General features: G+C 39.9%; 1 long non-coding RNA gene across 1 annotated transcript; it reads left to right on the top strand.

Moving 5' to 3' along the window:
- The first annotated feature begins 6,068 nt into the window (after nucleotides 1-6,068).
- Nucleotides 6,069-7,239, top strand: LOC125047243. The gene is made up of 3 exons (XR_007116714.1): nucleotides 6,069-6,169; nucleotides 6,519-6,615; nucleotides 6,996-7,239. It is a non-coding gene; the product is annotated as an uncharacterized LOC125047243 (long non-coding RNA).
- The last annotated feature ends 2,761 nt before the right edge of the window (nucleotides 7,240-10,000 follow it).

The raw sequence follows: 10,000 nt of genomic DNA, 5'->3' as shown, positions 1-10,000 counted from the left end.
TATAAGTTTACCCTAAAATCTTATTTTCTTTGAAAGCCCGAAAATTATCATAGAAAATGACTAAGGTATAACTAATTCTTATACTATTTCTTGATACTTTCAAAATCTACATCCTTAAATTTTAATTATCCTGATATAGAAATAAATTAATTTTGTACATTTCGCTTTTTGCATACTTGGGTCTATGTTTCAACAATAAAGATTATACCACCATTATTGATTCTTTCATCTTCGCTTTTAATATGGATAATTGATTCAACGAGAAACGGCTTCCAACCACAGAGCAGTTTGACAACTTCTCACGATTATTGAAAACTGTTTGAGAAATTTTGGTAAATGTTTATAAAAAGACCGCACCCGTCAGAGACCAAAGCCGTTACGGGCTCGAACGAACAAACAAGCATATTCTAAACGCACGATTTACAAAACCGCCGAACCCCTCCCTCCCCCCTCTTCCTGATCGCCGTGTTTCCCTAACTGACCCGGGACCCCCTTCCGAGCGCCCTACTTGCCCCCTTCCGATCGCCCTAACCTTACCTTATACCTTATACCTTACCTTACCTTACCTTACCTGACCTACCTAACCCAACCCAACCGATCGCCGTATTTCCCTGTCGCGGGCTCCGCCGAGAACTTAGTAAACATTAGGTCACGTATGGACTAAACCGCGTCAACGCCGAGTGGACTCAGCGCGATACATTTTCGTCGTTTAACTGGAATCGGTGGGCTTCTGCAAATTAATTTTGATATTCGTCAATGTAGTTTTTCATTGCCTACAACGCTATGATCTTAAATTTTCTCCTAGTCGGTGCGGTCCTTCTGTATACTTTAACCGAACCGAAATTTTGACTTTCGCGGATATACTTGAAAGATTTGTGTCCCAGATTTTCTTTCCTTTCAACTACTTTTAAATCTGCCAGGATGCGTGAAGGGTTGCTAAGAGTTACACTGAGCTAGTCCTACACTTTAAAGTTTTACCTGTCGTCCATGCTGTAGCTTGAGACCTCTTACCTGTGCCCCCCCCCCCTTTTTATTTATCTATTACTATCCTTCCTCCTATGTCCGTCACGAATGTCATGCTTTGCCATTACATCTAAATCCGTGCGGTTGACGTGGCCGTCTGTTCAGTGCGATATTTTCTTTAGAGACAGGATCGAGGACACACTCGAAATCGGTGATAAAATCGGTCGCTGAAATAAAATAAAATATCGATGAGAAAATCCGTCGTTAAAGTAGTGTGATGGTCGTTTCCCTTGATTGATTATCGAACTTCATTTTGACGGACAAAACACTGACATGGCAGAGCTGGTTCTCCCACTGCTTACGGTGAAACTAAGATGGGAAGTACAGCAACAGAATTCAGAGAGAGAATATGGGAATCTGGCATCGTGGTTCTTCTTGGCGCCACGCTGTCTGGATCCACTCGCCACCGTGGGATCGGACCGTGTCCCTTCATTCTTTAGTACGCGAGAATGAGAATATAAGAATATGAGGGAATGCGAAAGAATAGAAATTCGAATTACTGAACGAAAGTAAAATGTGTGATTTACCTGAAATTATTATTTTTATTATATATGAGATTCATTTTTCGTATAATAGATCAAATTACAAAGAAAGAAATACAAAAATGGTGGTATATGGTCTTTACGATATTCATGTATAGGTATACATGAAATTACGAAAAATCAGAAAATTCTTATATCCTGAAATTTAAAAAGGAAATGGCATAAAAAAATGGTAAATTTTAAGTTTCAACCAGCCTCCGACTTTCGAAATCATTTTTTTTGGAGTGTAATCTCCACTCGTAGTTTAACGCTGTTATGCTGCTGCTTTCCGTCGCATTTGACTCGTTGATGACGGCAAAGTTGATTAAGGGGGGGAATTAGCATGATTTACACACAGAAGAAAAACACGAAAATAACTTAAAATCGGCGGTTAAATCCAGGATTAATTTTTGCCTGATTGACGCACAATTATAATTAATAAAATCATGTTTGGGCAAAATCAACTTTTTAATATGAAAATGCGTTTCGAAGTTTTCTAGATGACCGTTTCATATTTATACATACGGTTTCATGAATAGTTCCTCAAATAACAACGGTATTTTGATTGACTGCGTTAATAAATAAAAAGCAGACAAACAAAAAAATAAACCCTATTGACAGTTACGTGTCGTGCAACGGCACACGCAGTCTCCGTGAATGTTAATCTCAAACAAAAAACTTAACACATTTTAGCAACAGACCTTGCACACTTTACTGATGATTGTCGTTAGATATGGTAACCGTTCAATACTTATACTTGTCTTAAAATGTAAGATGGAACTTATTGACCTTTGCCTGAGCCGAAAATACTTCGGAGGCCGTGGCGAAACTTCAGGCCGCGCAGCTAAACATTATTGCTCGTCCCCCGGAAATATGAAAGCTTTAGCCTGATTTCGTCGCGCGCGGCGACGACACCCATTCAACTGCGGTCGGTTGCAATAGCCAAATTGGTAATAATTTGTATTAATAATGCATGTATTATTATCCTATTAAAAGTATGTTTTTTTTATTTCATTAATTGGCTTATTACTTGAAATGTACTTCGTGCAATAAGGATGTAGATTTCGCCGGTTCTCGTTAAACGTTACTTAAATTTTACTAACCTGATATCGTCCCGTCTCCGTTATTACGCTTCACCATAACACGTCGTCCTCAGCGTAGTAATATTTCCAGTTATAGGTGTATTTCGCAATTTGTAAAAAAAAATCTACCGGCTTCTATATTTTTTTTCACACATGCACTTTCTCTTCGGCACCGGACAGATACACACTGAACGTTTTTCATGGGTGAGGGCAGGGCTTTCCGAAAAAAAAAAAAATGTTTGATTGGTCAGAAAACTCTGACGTCATTGTCTGAAGTTTTCATTGGCTGGAATTTTTCAGTTTGTAACACCGCATAATCGCTAAGTTGTCAATAATTGGTCGTTACACATGGTGTCCTTGTCTTACTGTTTCATACATTAATAATTTATTATCGCTATTTCAGAAGAAATTTGTCTTTACGTGCGCGAAAAATTGGTATTTGTTTTGTATTACGTTTTTGTTTGGACTATATGCATCAGGTAAGTGTGAACTCTTACCTGATTTCACTCGCTCTCTGAAGATGTTTCATCCAGAGGGATTGGGGCAGGTGACTCCATAGTTTTTTCTTTCCCGCCTTGGATGAAAAATGAATGGATCAGTGATGTTTCGTTTGATTTAATAAACAAATAGCGGGCCAGATATTGGTTGATGTAAGCGGCCCTAATACCTGGCCGCTTGACCCATTCCTTCGGGTCCCTCCACAACCTCTCTACATTTTGTGTGTGTATTTCTGGGTTGTCTGGGTCTACACAATTCTCAGAATGATTAATACTCAGATATTTGTAACCATGGTGTTGTAGGTTACGGTAGGCAGCCCATCCATCACTGTATATCACACTGTCTGGTTTTATATATTTCTTAATAAGGGGTATGAGCGTGTCTGCACTGCGGTCAGTGCCAAGCAATGGCACAATTAATTTATTTTTACTCACACGCTCAATACCCCCAAAGACCCACACCTGGCTCATCTCTCTGCCCCTCTTATACTTACGGCGCACGAGCAGCGTCTCGTCGATCTCAACTATTACACCGGCACCTCCTATTGAATTTTGATTTTGTAACCAATATTCGGTTACTTCAGAACAAAAACTCCTCCAATCTACGCTAGTTGGCTTAGAAATGCCAATACATTTAATAATTTGTGCGTGATCCCAATGTTTTTGTAGCCAATGATTCACAAATAAAATTACTTGAAAAGGTTCGAGATGTGTCCCCTGCAGAAACGTGCCATTGTAATCGCTGGTCGAGAAAACGCAACTTTTACGCCGTTTTGTCTTTGCTATTTTTTCCATCTGCCACAATACCACATATGTCGATCTTCACGATATTTGCAAGGTAAATCGCAATGCGGGCAACTTACCGCTCTTGGCAAAACACCGTGTGCCCTCAGGAACTCTATAGCGTTGTCATTTTTTTCAAAATAATCAGATATAACTTATAATAATGCGGGTCACAACCTACGCACCTGAGATCCATTTTGAGCAGAGATTGGTATATTTGCTTTCCTTGCCCACTATACATACGTGTGGCTCAAATGGTGGCATGTGATTGGTTTATAGCATTTCCTGTAATGCTATTGGCTCTCGTGACAAATGTCTCGCGCATGTGGTATAGAATAAAAGTTTCAAAAGGTTTCGTGCGCTGTTCATGTGGTAACATTGTTGATTTTGAAAATCGCGCGCAATTCTTCAGTTCCCTCTTGCCCGTAAGATGGACCAGACATATCGATTTGCGCAGAGTAAGAAATGTCAGTTACTGTAAATACTGGATTTTATTATGGTATTACTCGTGTATTGTCAGACATTTTAATGTAGAAAGAAGATCACCTTCATGTAAGTTTATGCGATTTTTTCTAATTACGGAATGAAAGTATTACAATAAATGAACCAAAATAAAACGGTATCATTGTTTTGTTTACAAAAAGTAGGAAAGGATATCGGATGGCGATTTTTAAAATATACTTGCGTGTCCAATAACTTCGTTATTTCTGATTTGCGACGGAAGTTCATAGAAGATAAGTTTCTTAGATTATTTGCTCTATTTCCCGCTTAAAGACGGCTAGTCAAAACTGTACCTATACCAAAAAAATCAGAAGGAACTACATTTCTCAGAAAATTTCTTACTTCCTTTGTGGGAAAAGGAATGAGTAACAAAAATAACGCCGTTACCCCTATATTATTTAGGAGAAAACACGCTTAAAACCTCTTCACAGAAAACTGTATATTTTAACGCAGTAACTATTTCGGATTTTCAAATTTTATTGTCATGATGATGTCGATTGAGGATTATAAAGATGATGACCATGGAGATGGTGATGACGATTATGATTGATGATTATAATGATGATGATAAAGAAGTTGATAGTGATAACGATAATGAGGATGATAACGTTGATAATGATTATTATGATGATATAATAATTATTATTATTTTCATAAGGGTGATGATATGGTGATAGTGACAATGAAGATTATAATGCAGATAACGATGATGTTAATAAAAATTGCGGTGGTGATAATAATAAAGATGATAATACGATAATGATAATGACAAAGGTGATGAAATGATAACGAGAATCATATTCTTGATGACAATAATGAAAAAATAATAACGATAAAGGCGATAAAGATGACAGTGGCAGTGAAGGCGATAACGACGATAATTGTAGACAAAGGCAATACTATTAACGCCAACAACATAAACAACAGTTTTAACGGGAATGATGATAATGATCATTATATGCCAGCAGCCAACGCAGATATAAATATCAATAATCATGTTTCACTGATGGTTGTAATCGCACTGTCCACTGTGATTTTTATGGGTAATTTTGTTTACACATAAATGGCACTGCAAGGGGTAAGTCAGTAGGCTCTACGTGACCTCTTTTTCGGAAAAAGCTTCTCTTTTTCTGATGATATTCATGCCAATACTGTTACCATCACTATTCACATTCTCTCTCTCTCACACACACACACACAGACACCCCCCCTCTCTCTCTCTCTCTCTCTCTCTCTCTCTCTCTCTCTCTCTCTCTCTCTCTCTCTCTCTCTCTCTCTCTCTCTCTCTCTCTCTCTCTCTCTCTCTCACAGACACCCTCTCTCTCTCTCTCACAGACACCCCCCCCCCCCCTCTCTCTCTCTCTCTCTCTCTCTCTCTCTCTCTCTCTCTCTCTCTCTCTCTCTCTCACAGACACCCTCTCTCTCTCTCTCTCTCTCTCTCTCTCTCTCTCTCTCTCTCTCTCTCTCTCTCTCTCTCTCTCTCTCTCTCTCTCTCTCTCTCTCTCTCTCTCTCTCTCTCTCTCTCTCTCTCTCTTGAATATGGAATATAAATCTATAACTTTGGGGTACACGTAGCTCCTGAGGTAAACTGCTGGAGAGGAATTCTGTGGATACGTGACAGGTAATACAATAGTCACTCTTGCTAGTTTTCTATAGAGCGCGTCGTTTCTCACGCGTACGAAACAGGTACCGTCATCACAAGCACGACTGTCAACAGGCAGATATGAAAAGGTTTCCCTCTCCTGTGTGTAATACTTTGAAGGTATGTTTCAAATACTCTTACTTTATATCTTATGTGTAGCCTACTCATTATGTTCATAGTCACAGTATTAAGAGTTCCGCACCATAGGAAGTGTCCATGCAATAATGTTTTGTGTGGGGTACGTTTAGTGGTCATGAATGACACAACATTACATGAGCATTTCAGCATCATCTCAGTCATTTAGTTTGATTTTTTTTGTGCACAATAATATCTACTTCAGCACCTGAACTGTAGCAAACTAATCTGCATTATGTCTCCCTATATAATATATGTAGCTATACATTCACGTGTAATTTTATTTACCACATTTGTAACTATGCTAGACTAAAATGCCTGAAACCAATTTTAGGTTTCGAGCGTGGAGAATCGTTAAATCAAGAGCAGGTACCGCCATAAACAATAAGACATTAGAAAATTTCCTTCCTCCGTGTGCCATGCCTTGAAAGGTATGTTTCAAACAATTTTACCTTGTATCTGAAATGTACTCATTAAGTTTATTAGTCATAATATGAGAGCTCCACTACAAGTGGTTGTTTTCTTATATATATATATATATATATATATATATATATTTATATATATTTATATATATATATGTATACACACACATATATATATATATATATATATATACATATATATATATATATATATATATTATATTTGATTGATTGATTGATTGTTACACAAAGGTTAATATACGTGATGAAGTTTTACATCTTAACTGCCTTACCTCCATAAAACCTTTACATGAATTACATTAAATGGAAATCTGTTATTTATTATAGCGACAGTTCAACCTCTGGATTTGTCTCTCCCCGAATAGGCTATACATGTGCTAAGGACGGTACGCACAGACGGTACACGTGTCATCGGAACTTGACATGCATCCTTCTGAGTCATCAACTATGGATGCATCTATATGCTTTCAGCTGTGAAGAAAATGACATTTGCCGGCAGTGTTATAGCTCTTGAGGAGGCTTATGCTGAGATACAAGCTAATGATATAGCAAGCCTGTACCCAAACTATTTGGCCCACTGTAAGAAGTTGTATGATCGTCGTCAGGCATGGGCTGTGTGCATCACCTGCTTGTCCGTGGGAACAACACAAACAACTATGCAGAAGCAGCCATGAGGATTCTCAAGGATCAAATTTTTGAACGTGTCCGTGCATATAACATGGTACAGTTACTGGACTTCTTGGTGACACGACTGCCGTCTTATTATGAACGCCGTTTGATAGACCTTGCCAATGGGCGTGTGAATGTCACTGTTTCCAAGAGATTTCTCCCTGGAGGATCATCAATCCCCAAAGGTGACATAATTAAGGTAGATGGCCATAACTATGAAGTGAGGAGCCAGTCAAAACAAGATATAGTCCACCATATTGATACATCAATTTGAACATGCACATGTACGGCTGGGATGAATGGTGCCCCATGTAAACACCAATATGCTGTTGTGAAAAATTTTGGGGAGTCATCACTGAATTTTCTTCACTTGAGGGATCCACACCAGCGTGGAGAAAAGAATGTGCGTCCAGGATGGTTTACACCACTGCCCATTACTGGAATGACAACAGATGTGAATCCCGAGGGCATGGCCAACGGTGGTGATGTTGCGCCGATGCCAAGTACCAGTAGTGGTACTGCTGAGATGTTACAGCAAAATGAAGTCAATGTGAGCAGCAGCAATCTCTCTGATTATGAGAACGACGACATCGTCAATGTTGGTGCTATTAAACTTGCTTCAACGGAAGCTTCTCTTCACAGCTGTACCACACGGCTCATAGAAAAGTTGAGAAAAGACCCAGGAGAATTAATTGAACCAGCTGAAGCTTTTATAAGACAATTTGACTCTATAAAAACTAATTCTGCACTTGCTACTGCCCTTAAAACCTTTGGAAAATACACAGTGGCATCATTGGCTTTGTCCAGCTTCAAGAAAGGCAAAATGTGTAATAAAAAGGGAACAGCAATCAAGGTTCAGCCTGCTGCAGTTAGTCGTCGCTCAACTGTACTTGGGGGCAGGAGATGTTTGCACACTGGTCGTAAAGTCAAGGATATCTGTGACAGTGAAATAAAAAAGCGTAAGGTGGCAGACAGTAGCAAGCTGATGCCGAAAAAGAAACCAAGAAAAGCTCCTCACTCTCTAAGTCAGTGTGTTGCAAACAATGAAGGAATTGGTCAAAATAAATATTCCAAGTGGTGATATTACGGTAAGCATAATGGTAATCATGGATGAGACTGTGTGTGTGTGTGTGATGGTGGTATACATTGTGGTGGGTGATGGTGGTGTGCTAGTGCGGTGTAATAGGAGGCGGTGGTATTGTGCTGCAGTATGGCGGATGGTGTTGGTGTAGTGGGTGCAGTGAAGTGGTGGTGGTGGTGTCGTGGTGCTGGTACAGCGTAGTGAGTGGTGGTTTTAATTGTGGAGTGTTGTGGGTGGTGGTGGTGGGTGTGATTGTGGTGGTAAAAGTAACGGTGATACTACTGATATTCATCTTACAGTTAGTGTACTGAATGTGTATGCATGGCTGAATATATAGGTAATATTATATTGTTTGTGTTCATAAAATAGGCAATGCTCAGATACCCGGAAAATTGGTTTTATACATTATTATATTGTTTGTATTCATAAAATTGGCAATGTTCAGATACCCGGAAAATTGGTTTTATGCATTATTATATTGTTTGTATTCATAAAATTGGCAATATTCAGATACCCGGAAAACTTATTTTAAGCATTCGTGGATCACGAATTATGTACTCTCGCTAGCTGTGTCAATAAAATAATGTTTAGTTACCCATAAAATTATGTGTCTGTACTCATTTAACACGAATTATGATGTACTGCCTGTGCTAATAAAATACTGAGTGATGATGGTGGTGAACAAAAACACTACTTATTCAGTGAGAGAGAGAGAGAGAGAGAGAGAGAGAGAGAGAGAGAGAGAGAGAGAGAGAGAGAGAGAGAGAGAGAGAGAGAGAGAGAGAGAGAGAGAGGTGTGTGTGTGTGTGTGTGTGTGTGTGTGTGTGTGTGTGTGTGTGTGTTGTGTGTGTAGAGAGGTGTGTGTGTGTGTGTGTGTGTGTGTGTGTGTGTGTGTGTGTGTGTGTGTGTGTGTGTGAGAGAGAGAGAGAGAGAGAGAGAGAGAGAGAGAGAGAGAGAGAGAGAGAGAGAGAGAGAGAGAGAGAGAGAGAGAGGTGTGTGTGTTTGTGTGTGTAGAGAGGTGTGTGTGTGTGTGTGTGTGTGTTTGTGTTTGTAGAGAGGTGTGTGTGTGTGTGTGTGTGTGTGTGAGAGAGAGAAAGAGAGAGAGAGAGAGAGAGAGAGAGAGAGAGAGAGAGAGAGAGAGAGAGAGAGAGAGAGAGAGAGAGAGAGAGAGAGAGAGAGAGGTGTGTGTGTGTGTGTGTGTGTGTGTGTGTGTGTGTGTGTGTGTGTGTGTGTAGAGAGAGAGAGAGGTGTGTGTGTGAGAGAGAGAGAGAGAGAGAGAGAGAGAGAGAGAGAGAGAGAGAGAGAGAGAGCGAGAGAGAGAGAGAGAGAGAGAGAGAGAGAGAGAGAGAGAGAGAGAGAGAGAGAGAGAGAGATAGAGAGAGAGAGGTGTGTGTATGTGTGTGTGTGTGGAGAGGTGTGTGTGTGTGTGTGTGTGTGTGTGTGTGTGTGTGGAGAAGTGTGTGTGTGTGTGTGTGTGTGGGAGTGTGTGTGTGTGTGTGTGTGTGTGTGTGTGTGTGTGTGTGGAGAGAGGTGTGTGTGTGTGTGTGTGTGTGTGTGTGTGTGTGTGTGGAGAGGTGTGTGTGTGTGTGTGTGTGTGTGTGTGTGTGTGTGTGTGTGTGT

The sequence above is a fragment of the Penaeus chinensis genome, chromosome 40 (assembly GCF_019202785.1).
Source record: "Penaeus chinensis breed Huanghai No. 1 chromosome 40, ASM1920278v2, whole genome shotgun sequence".
NCBI lineage: Eukaryota > Metazoa > Arthropoda > Malacostraca > Decapoda > Penaeidae > Penaeus > Penaeus chinensis.
Note: the sequence above shows the minus strand (reverse complement) of the source record. Positions and strands in the feature narration are given on the sequence as shown.